Here is a 12404-nt window from a genome sequence, read left to right as displayed (position 1 = left end):
TGGTGTTTTGGGTGTTCAAGAGAAGTTGGACCAACTCAAGAGAAAGGTACTATAAGAGATTTAAAAGTGATGCTTTAGTCTTGACTTTGGAGACAAGTAAAATGACTTAATATTTTTACAACATTTCATTACTAATCTCAAATTAATTTTTACATTGGAAGAGTACCACTATTTATAACCAAGGAAACCTAGAGGTGTATCTGAAAGAAGAAGCAAAACTCTAATTTTTTCCAGCTTAGAGGCCGAGATAGAATCATGTGCTAAGAAGACTTGCCAAGTAGCAAGATTATGGTTCTCATAACCAACATATCCCCACCCTTTGAAAGCAAGTTAGGAACATAAGAGGGCTTGACCAGTGAACCCTAAAGGCGCCTCCTTTAACCCATCATCTTAGGTCCAAAACCTACACTACTACTCTAGAGTCAAAGAAAATTTTAGACTACTTAGCATATTATACAAGACTCAAAATAAATCTACTCCATTAATTATAATCACTAATGACCCAAGAAAATAAAAGTTTGGCCCACCTTCCACAAATGAAGTTCATTTTTTTCATAAGTTTGGCCATTACTCTTATGATTGATCTCTTACTTAAGAGTTTGTCATCATAATTTCCTGTGTGACACTTATATAAGCACAACAAATATTATATGAGTAATAAAATCTAGGTTTAAGGATGCTCTTGGTCTCTATTTTAGAGGCAAAATCTCATTTTAGTACCCTTATTTATAGAAGTATCAATTTAATCCCCGTTCTTGTTAAAATGTCTTAAATGTGTCTTTTTTGTTAAGTTGGACTAGATGCAAGGTTGATTAGTGGAGGAATTGTGACAAAGAACATAGTACAGTGACTTAGAAGAGGAATTTTTTTTTTTTAAATAATAGAGAAATTAAATTAGGATTAGGATTTTTAGTTGCCATACAAAGCTGGAGAAATTGTTATGCTTGAAGTATCGAGGGAGAAGGTCTCTGGAGGGTCCTCCACCGCATCACTAGTGTTGGTCAGAAATGGGGGTGGCCCTTTCCGGGTACTAACTCCTTCATACATGTAACATTCATTACATACTTTTGAGGGGGCAGTGAGTGTATCAAGAGTATTAGATTTCAACATTATGTTTTTACTTCCTAAAATTGTATCTGTTTTCATGTTTTGCAGGTTTTCTTTGCATTAACTATGGCAGCTATTGGAATTTCCCAATCAAGCTCTTTTGCTCCTGACTCGAGCAAAGCCAAGACAGCTACTGCTTCCATATTTATCATCAAAAGTGTACCTTCAAGACTTGTTGCATCTTGACATCATGGATCTTCATTCTATATGCCACAACAATTAATTAATTGTCACATATGCATTCCTCTTTTTTATCAAATGAAGAGGATGTTATAGGTTCTTTAAAAAGTTTTGCATTTTGTATGTGTTGCGCGTCTCACATTTCAGAGAACTGAAATTCCCATGTCACTACAATTACCAAGCACCAAAATGACAAACAGCAAGTTCAACAAGGCAATGCTACATGATTGACTTCCCTAGCAAATGCATTTCAACTAAAAAAGTGGGCTGGAAATTTTCATTCATGCAAATTTATATTAGAATGTATTGATATTCTAATCGAATCAAATTAAATGTGTGTGGTAAATTATCTTTCATCTTGATACTCGAAAAAATATTGTTTCTACTATTTATATGATAATCTCGTATCCTTATTATATCTGGTAATTTTGTGTAATGAAATTCCTCAGCATAATCATATCTTAAATTTAAATATTATTTATACTCATTCCCTTATTTACATTACATTCTACCTTAAATACCTTCATTGCATTAACTTGCAAAAAAAAACAAAATAAATAAAATCTAAATTTAACACTTTCAACCTTGTCATGTCACTGTTCACTTAACAACGTCTAATCCAATTTAACAGAAATAACACATTTGAGACATTTTAACAAAAAAAAAAAATAAATTGAGATTTCTATAAATAAGACTATCAAATTAAGATTTTGCTTTCAAAATAAGGACTAAAGACATTATTAAACCTAAAATTTACAGGACATTTTCAAAATTAAGTATCCAAAACTGAAAGAAAAACTATAGGGTGAAGTACTTTATATAACTATATAACTATACATGTTAATTTAGAAAAACAAAATAATAATCAAAGATCCTTTCAAAAGGATGCTCCGAAACTTGGCTACCTGAATAAAAACTCAATTAGTTTCACACTTTAAATTGTACAATTTATATTTACATTTGTTCATTCGAAATATATAATACTATATGAGATTAACTTAATGAGTGGCAAAATAAAAAGTAAATAAAGTTTGTAAATCATGAAAGACTTATGAGAACTGCACTTCTGAAATAAAACTCAGTTTGTCCAAATTTACAAAAAAAAAATGGTGCAAAATGTCAGAAGTCTTAAAAAGCAACCTACGCTAATTACTAACCCTTTTTTAATTTCAACCTAAGTGAGCTTTATTTGCCCTGGCGTGACCGGTGATTCAATGTGTACACCCTTAACTAATAATGATTACAATAAAGTAAACAATTTAAAAAAAAAAAAAGGAAAAAGCAATTAGTCAAATATAGGATGCTTAGAGATAGAAAACGCAGTTCCAATTCAACAAGTCAACTATCAGAAACCAAAAAATATTAAAAATACGAAGAAAGAAAGAAACGACGCTGCCCCAGAAAGTGCGTGAGAAAATCACGAACTATAAATATCTGAGGGTTTCCACGACAAACAACGATCTCTCTATGTATAAACTATTTATATGTCTCTCGTCTTCATGTAACACACCCTCCTCTTTTTTTCTATCATTTGGTTGGGAGCAGTTAGGGGGCATGGGGAAGCTTGTGAGGCTTGTGAGCATTCTTGACCAAGGGGTTAGGGTTGTCGCAAGATTTCACTCTAACATTCCCCAAACAGGCCGCAAGTACTACCACCCTCCGGCCCTTCCCGACAACCACTCCCATGGAGGTGTCAACGGCAGTGGCAGAGTCAACGAGTCGGCAACTGCTTCAACTTTTCCCATTTTTCTATGTTCTGTTTGACACAACCACACTTCTTATGTTTTTCTTTATTCCTTTCGAGAGCCAACACATTCATGTAATCATGAATTTCAAGTTAATGCTTGGTTGCACATCCAAAAAGAAGAACAGTTAATACCTAATTAAAATTGTACACACTCCATTCTCCGGTATTTTTTATGACGTTACGTGTTTATTCATATTTATTTTAATTCAATTTCAAAAAATAAACAATAAGATTTGTATACGGGTTAATGGGTGGAAATCCTTAAGGAGGAGGTATTAATTGAGTATAGGAAAAGACTGATCACCAAAGAATTTGAAACCCGTTAAGAGTTCTTAAAATCGAAACATTTTCGTGTTGATTTATTTTTAGAGTAAAAGTCGGCAATCTTATTCATGGCAAAACATTGTATATCAACATTAGCTAACAAATATGCTTGGTACAGAATGCCTTCAATCCAACACATGTTATTATAGAAAAGAAAAAAAAAATAATGGCAAGATTAGCTAAAAATGAATCTCTTTATTATATCATGTCTCTTTCTAAAATCTAATTTATGTTTGCAAATGTAAAGATCCTTCAAGTTGCATCAATTGTTCCATATCATAAATCAAATGAACCAAATTATAAGTTGTGCTTATCAGAAATTTTTTGCTTAGTGATAACTACATAATTCAACAATGGGTAGCAGAATCTAAATAAATGGGATTATCACTAGGAACAACTTGATTATAATGGTAAGTTTTCAATGCAACAACATTTCTCATCACTTAATATCCTTTAGAGAAATGATACAATGACTATTATTTCTTACCATTCTCTTACCACATTACGTGTCATTTGTTATTAAATTTTAATTTATTTTTTTCCTTAACTTAAAAGCTGCAGGGGAAACTGAAAAATCACTCGCGCGTGGTGCCAAACACTCACACTCTCTTACCATTACACCATTCTTTCAAACAGAACCCATTTCCTCTTCACCCTAAAAAATTCCCAAACCACCGAAGCTTCCATCGAAGAACCCCAGCCCCATTCTTTTCCACCCACTAAGGCTTGTGTAGGCATTGTCGAAGGTGGCATTTTCGGGCTCCCCTCTCTTCTCCAAGGAACCCCACAACAATTGCAAAACTCTGTCCTCCGTTTCATTTCCGGTAGGCGTCGTCGAGAATGAAGATCAGGTATGCATTTTGTAACCCTTCCATTTTCTTTCTTCGTTTCCACCCACAAAAAATCAGTATTCATCTTCTCCTTTCATCTTGACTTCCATGTTTGTGCTTGGTCACCATAGATTAGGAGTTTTGGACGCTTTCTATTTGAATTTGAAAGGAATCCCATTAGTGAAAAAAATTAATTATTTCTCCATTTTCCCTTAGGGTTTTTGTGTGAACCCATTGATTGATTGCAAATAAATGGTCATTGTGTGAATTTTATGGCTTTAAGATAGATAAATTGTGATTTTTTGCGTCTTCATTGATGGATTGCAAAGAAATTAGTCATTCCTTGGTTTTTAAGTTTTTTAGCATTTCGAATTTTTGAGTTATGGTTTTAAGCATTTTTTATCATTTGTGATTTTGTGGTGTTTGGGGAAGTTCTGTATGGTTGTGTATGCATATTTAATGGCACTATCGTTGTGGTTAAGTCAAACGGTAATAATTGGATGTGGTGTTGGCTGTTATGTTATTTGAATACTTGTGTTATGTTAATTGTTTACCTTAATTAACTATTTTGGACATCGAAGCATTATATTTGAAACCAATTTCATTACAATGATTTCTATCTCCATAGTTTATAGGAGTTTTTGCGTTAAAGTTGTTGCAGGTCCTTGTAGATGGGCATTGTATATATTTTGAAATTGAAATATATAAATGGTATACCATTGTGACTAAACATTAGGCATTTGTATGCAGACAAACAATCATTCTTATCATTTCGGTGCCTATTTCGTTCATGAAGATGAAGAAGGTCGAAATAGAAATGAAGACAGTGAGCAATTGGAGGAATGCAATATATATGCGCGAATGAAGCATCAACCACACAGACACTACAAAAGTCGCTGTATTCGAACTCCATTTGTGAGTTATGGTAGGAGGAAGTTGCTTAATTAGTTGGAAACTTTTTTGAAATGTTTAATTGTTAGAACTCTTTATATGTTAGAATGAAGTTTAAAAGTTATATTATTTGACTAAGTTATGACCTTTATAGGTATGAACATGATGTGTTTGTATGTGAGATTCACATGTTCTTAGTAAATAAGTTGTTGAGATGTATGCTTAAGTTGTGGTATTTGTTAGGGAGAGAATTTTGTTTCCCCTTACATTTTTGAAAGTTTTAATTATTGTTATTGGGTTGCAAGATTATTTCCAAATGGAGGAGGGAAGTTTTTCCCCAAATGCTCTTATATTTGCTTTAGAAGAACTGAATGAGGTGTGTTATATGTTAGCACAGATGGGGTTCACCATGTGAGATAGGGAATTTTGTTTGCACCTGCACTTTTGAGATGTCTCAATTGTTTTTTCGTGCAAAATTCATGTATGGGTTACAACTTAATTGGTCTTGGGTTGCAAGTTAAATTAAAAAAATGTGTTAGGGAAGTTTTTCTAGAAATACACTCATACTTCGTTTAAGAGAATTACAATGGTGTGCTATGTTTGTACAGTTGGGGTCCACAATGTTAAAGAGAGAATTTTGTTTCCCCATGCACTTTCCAAATGTTTTTTTTTTGTGCAAAAAGTCAACTATAGGTAACAACTTAAATGGTTATGTGTTGCAAGTTAAATTAAAAAATGTTCAAGGAAAGTTTTTCCAATAATGCACTTATACTTGGTTTAGAAGAACTAGGATGTGGTGTGTTATGTTTGTGCGCAGCAGGAGTCCACCATGTTAGAGAGGGAATTATGTTTCCCCATGCACTTTTCAAATGTATAAAAAAAAATCGTGCAAAAAGTGAATTATGGGTAACAACTTAAATGATTTTGGGTTGCAAGTTAAATTCAAAAATGTGCTTGAGAAGTTTTTTCATAAATGCACTTATAATTGGTTTAAAAGAACCGAGATGGTGTATGTTATGTCTATGCACAATTGAGGTTCACTATGTTAGAGAGAGGATTATGTTTCCCACTACACTTTCCAATTATATAAAAAAGAAATTCGTGCAAAAAGTCAATTGTGAGTAACAACTTAAATGGTATTGAGTTGCAAGTTAAATTAAAAATTATGCCACTGAAGTTTTTGCCAAAATGCACTTATACTTGGTTTAGAAGAACTGGATGGGGTGTGTTATGTCTGTGCACAGCTAGGATCCACCATGTCAGAGAGGGAATTATGTTTCCCCATGCACTTTCCAAATGTATAAAAAACATTTCGTGCAAAAAGTCAATTGTGGGTAACAACATAATTGATATTGGGTTGCAAGTTAAATTCAAAAATGTGCGTGATAAGTTTTTTCATAAGTGCACTTATACTTGGTTTAAAAGAACTAAGATGAGGTATGTTATGTGTGTGCACAACTAGGGTTCACTATGTTAGAGAGGGAATTATGTTTCCCCCTACACCTTCCAAATGTATAAAAAAAAATTCGTGCAAAAAGTGAATTGTGAGTAACAACTTAAATGGTTTTGGGTTGCAAGTTAAATTCAAAATTGTGTCAGGGAAGTTTTTTCAGAAATGCACTTATACTTTGTTTAGAAGAACTGGGATTATGTGTGTTATGTCTGTGCATAGCAGGGATCCACCATTTCAAAGAGGGAATTATGTTTCCCCCTGCACTTTCCAAATGTATAAAAAAAAAATTTCGTGCAAAAAGTCAATTGTAGGTAACAACATAATTGGTATTGGGTTGCAAGTTAAATTCAAAAATGTGCCTGGAAAGTTTTTTCATAAGTGCACTTATACTTGGTTTAAAAGAACTAAGATGGGGAATGTTATGTCTTTGCACAACTGGGATCCACTTTCAAAATGTATAATATTTTTTTTGTCAAAAAAGTCATCTCTTGGTAACAACTTAATTGATTTTGTGTTGCAAGTTAAATTCATAAATAGGACAGGTTCACAAATGCAATTATAGTTGGTTTAGAAAAATTGGAATGGAGTGAGATATTGTTGTGCAATCTTTAGGTCCCACCCTCATACTTCCTGTTGCACTTTCCAAATTTGTTATTGTTATTGTTATTTTGTGCAAAAAATCCTTCATGAGTTACAACTTAATTGGTCTTGAGTTGCATGTTAATTTCCAAAAATTGTCGGCCATATTAGTATGAACAATTGTTAGCCATGTCTTTGTCAAAGCCACAAACAAAGGTAAAGTTGCAGTACTAAAATAGTTTCCTCTTCCATTTGCAAAACGCATTTCATCATGGAATGAAAGGCATACCAACAAATAAATTAAAATAATATTTTTCAAAAGGTGGAGAAGGTCTTAAGCGGACACATAAATAAAATACACTAGAAATCTTGAAACATTATTGAAAAAGGATGACTCATGACCAACAAAGCTTTAAACTTCAGAGGTTACAACATCAAAGGTGGCATCATCATAGGCAAGTGCATTAGATGTTTCAGCTCCTGAGCTTCCAACAACCGAAAAACCAAAACCAGAAGAGAATGCAGCAACAAATGTGCCGCTAACAGATGTTCTTGTATAGAAATGCTATCGAATGTTTAGTCACAATGGTATACCATTTATATGTTTCAATTTCAAAATATATACACTGCACATCTGCATGAACCTACAACAACTTTAGTGCAAAACTTCCCATAAACTATGGAGATGGAAATCATTGTAATGAAAATGGTTTCAAATATAATGTTTCGATGTCCAAAATAGTTAACTAAGATAAACAATTAACATAATGCATGTATTCAAAGAACATAATAGCCAACACCACATCTAATTATTACAACACGACTTAACCACAACGGTAGTGCAATTAAATATGCATACACAACCATATGAAAATTCCCCACACACCACACAATCACAAACGATCCAAATTCTTAAAACCACAACTCAAAAAAATTTGAAATGCTAGAAAACCTAAAAACGAAAGAATGACCCATTTCTTTGCAATCCATCTATGTAGACACAAAAAATCACAATTTATCTATCTTAAAACCATAAAATCTACACAATGACCATTTATTTGTAATCAATCAATGGGTTCACACAAAAACCCTAAGAGAAAATGGAGAAATAATTAATCTTTTTCACTAATGGGATTCCTTTCAAATTCAAATAGAAAGCGTCCAAAACCCCTAATCTGTGGAGACCAAGCACAAACGTAGAAGTCAAGATGAAAGGAGAAGATGAATACTGATTTTTCGTGGGTGGAAACGAAGAAAGAAAATGGAAGGGTTACAAAATGCATACCTGATCTTCATTCTCGACGACGCCTACCGGAAATGAAAGGGAGGACGAAGTTTCGCAATTGTTGTGGGGTTCCGGGGAGAAGAGAGGGGAGCCCAAAAATGCCACCTTTGACGATGCCTAACCTCCTTAGTGGGTGGAAAAGAATGGGGCTGGGGTTCTTCAATGGAAGCTTCGGTGGTTTGGGAATTTTTTAGGGTGGAGAGGAAATGGGTTCTGTCTGAAAGAATGGTGTAATGGTAAGAGAGTGTGAGTGTTTGGCACCACGCGCGAGTAATCTTTCAGTTTCCCCTGCAGCTTTTAAGTTAAGGGAAAAAACAAATTAAAATTCAATAACAAATGACACGTAATGTGGTAAGAGAAGTGGTAAGAAATAATAGTCATTCTATCATTTCTCTATCCTTTATTGTATGAAATTGAGATCCATCCTCTCTTCGTGAGTATCTTAAAACTTTTCAAGAACATTCTTTGTAAGTATAGTAATTACAACATCTAACTCTACACTATCACGAGCATCAGAAGGTGTGTCAATAACAATAGTAAAGTTTGGGAGAGAATCTGCATCAGTGCTACAAAGAATAGATAACTCTTAATGGAAAATTAGGCTCCATTGTTAGGTCATATTGTGTTGAGAATGTCATTGTATGTGAATTAAATAATTTGGATGTTTAGTAAATGTCGTAATTGAGTCTTTTTACTCAATTTTCTCTTATTAACCCTTGTATCACAATGGTCATAATGTGAAGACGAATTCAGGGTCACTTCGTTGACGTTGTCGGTCTTGTAAAGCTAGGTGTGGATTTTTAGGTTTCAGAACAAAATATCCAGAAAGTAATTTTGCATCCAAAAACACTTTCAGGAACATGTATTTTGAAATATGAAAAAAATTCAAGATAAGTGTTTTAGAAAGCATTTTCCGAATCTATAAATATTTTCTAAAGACTTGTTTCCAAAATACTTTTATGCTTCGGATCCTGGAATAGTGTTTTCAAAATATAAATAAAATTTTCAAAACAAAAATTTGAAAAATATTTCCAGATTTAGAAATACTTTTCAAAATTTTTGTTCTAGAATGTATGCTTTTATATCTTTCAGATTAATTATTTCGGAAACATTAACACTTTCAGAATATCCGATCCAAAAAATATTAACATATAGGAGGTATAGAAATTTATATTATAATTTTAATAAAGGATGGTTTGAAAATTCCACATTTTTGGGGTGCAGGAAGCTACCCTAACAAAGTTAACCTAGGCCTGCCAGCTGCCTATTCATAATGTGCCAACATACTAAAATTGAAAAATACTACCCTTCATACATTTCAAAACTAGTTATGTAAAAAAAAAATTCAAATTAAAAGTATTTAATAGATAAAATTTTAGGCTAAAACATATTCGTTAATTGTTATAAAATATTGTATAGTATTAACATTTCGCTAGCCAGTTTTTTGTAAGGCCCAGTTTTAATTTTCTGTCCTAATGAGTGAGGGTTGGCCTTAATCTGTTGGGCCTAAAGGGTGGCCCATAGGGTGCTAAGGTTCTAAAGCTGCTAGGGTTCCCTTGTCAGCCTCACTTTTGCAAATCTGTACCTAAACACTGCCCCTTCTGTTTCAGAGCTCTACTAGGGTTAGCCGTCACCCTCTCCAAGCGAACTTCAACTTTTCCACTCCATGTAAGTTGTTTCTGAACTCGTTGTAGCTTTCCACTAACTTTACTGTGGCGTTCCTGTGAGACTCTTTTGATAATCCCTTATGCTCTATTTCTTGGTTTCCTTCCAGCCACTTATTTCTTTCCTTGAGCTGCTGCGCTCTTACGTTCTGTGTCGAGGGCGTGTTGGGATATCTTGCTAGCTTATTTCCAAGTAAGGGAAGTTAGAACCCTCATGTTTGTTGGTACGAGTCTGTTATTCCATGTTGTTTATGATTGCTTGAGTTTGCTTGCTGTTATGGATGTGTGGTATGGTGGGATTGTTGTTTGGGGTATGCCTTCGAGTCTGTTGCAGGTGAAAACAGTGGCGGGCACTGATAAACTCGCCCAAGTGAGCTAGTCTCGCCTAGGCGAGATTAATATAGGCTTCCCTAAGTCTTTTTCCATGAATGGCCGCCCAGGCGACCCGCTGTATTTTTGAGCGAGCGAACGTCTCGCTTAGGCGAGAAGAGTCTCGCCTGAGCGAGAACGCGTGCAAGGCCACTGTACTGGAAGTCGAGCTCTCGCCTAGGTGAGGGTCCTCCTCACCTGGGCGAGACCCTGCTGCCTGAGCGAGAAGTTGGGCGAGAAGGTGGCTAGCCTTGAAGTTTTCCTTGATCTCAAATGTTGATAATGTGCTTGTATACCTTTAAGATTATGAATTGAATGACCTTTATGAATGGGATGGTGTATGAGTTGTGATTTGTGAGTTTTAACATGATGTGAGTATGATAATTGTATGAGATGATTCATGAAATTGAAATGATGAGTTTGGTTTGAGTTCGGCATGAGACATGAACGAGTTGGTATCAATGTGGCATGGTAATGATATGAGACGGAGTTCCACATTCTGGGTTCGAGAATAATGAGTTGGTACGGTTTGGTTGGGAATACGAAAGAGGTGAATTATGAGAAACTGTATGAGATGTATATGTATATATATTTGTGTGTATGCATGCTGAATCTATTTGATTGATTAAGAAAGTTTGGTCCGTGTCAGTGCGTAATTCCTTGGGATCTCTAGGTGAGATTCCCAAGGTCGTGCTTTGGTCGGGACGTAATTCCATGGCCCTTGTTAGTGGGTGTCCATGGTGGTGCCTCATCTGTATAACTAGGTAAGGATTCAAGGTAAGGTTGCATCTTGACACTCTAAGGAGTCAGTTAGTCTCACCTAGAGCGGACTGACCTCTATAGTGAGAGTAGTAGGAGGCCCGAAATTCATTAAGGGCTAACCTTGTGGTGAGGGAAAATTGATTCATTGTAACACTTGTAACACATAGCTCGGGGGTGAGCAGCTCGGGGGTGAACAAAGGTATCCACCACAAGTTCAAGCATCCACTGAATCCGACCAGGTTATATGTATCCGGAGGAGTCGAGTCGAGTCGTAGTGTATTGCTTGGAAGGTCGTAACATGCTCGTATGATGTGTGTATAATGGACTGTGAATATGTATCTGATTTCATTGATGAAATGGTTTTGGCTCTAGCTTACCCTTTGCTTGTTTGATTGTCTTGTGTGTGGTTTTTCTCTTTTGCGATGATCATCAAATTATTGATGTGAGCAGAAGCGAGAGGTTCTCGCGGTCAACAGGGGAATGGTGACTCCGCTGCGTAGCCCGCCTAGGCAAGATCCTGATCCATGATCTTTCTTTTAGGGCCACGGCCCATGTAGTATCTGTCCTTTACATTTCAGTTTGATTTCCGCAGAATTTTTGTATCTACTTCCTTTAGCACCGTTACGCGTTTTGGTTGGATGTATGGAGTTACTTTTAAACTGTGGGGCTGCGCTAAGATATTATTCTAGTGTGACGCTTCTTTTAATTACGCCATTAATTAAATGGGGTGTTACATTTTCAAATTATTTTTGCAAACTCTGCACAGAGCAGACCCCGGTGAAATTGAGTTTCAAATGAACTTGGCACCTATCCGAAAAACATGCTTTGCACAATCAGCTACTGTGTTTCCCATTTAAGTACAATGTTTGTCATTTAAACATGCAATCTTTATTTCAACAATTTAGTTTTGGAACTTTATGTCCATTGCAGATCGTGGTGACACCAAACAAATTGTAGACAGTTTTTAATAAGAAAGTTTACTTAAATGGAGTTCCAAATCATGTAGTCGTATCTCCGTCAAAAACTTTTTTTTGTTGCGTTTGCCATTTAAGTAGTCACTCATTGGCATTTAAACCTGCAACCTTTATTTGACCAATTTATTTTCGAACTTTATGTGCATGCCAGATCTTGGTGACACCAAACAAATTGCAATGATTAACATTTAAACTTGTAGCCTTGGTGTTAGCAATTTATTTTGGAACTTTTTATGCTT

The sequence above is a fragment of the Vigna unguiculata genome, chromosome 3 (genome assembly GCF_004118075.2).
Source record: "Vigna unguiculata cultivar IT97K-499-35 chromosome 3, ASM411807v1, whole genome shotgun sequence".
Lineage (NCBI taxonomy): Eukaryota > Viridiplantae > Streptophyta > Magnoliopsida > Fabales > Fabaceae > Vigna > Vigna unguiculata.
The sequence above is the reverse complement of the archived record's forward strand: the minus strand, read 5'-3'. Positions refer to the sequence as shown.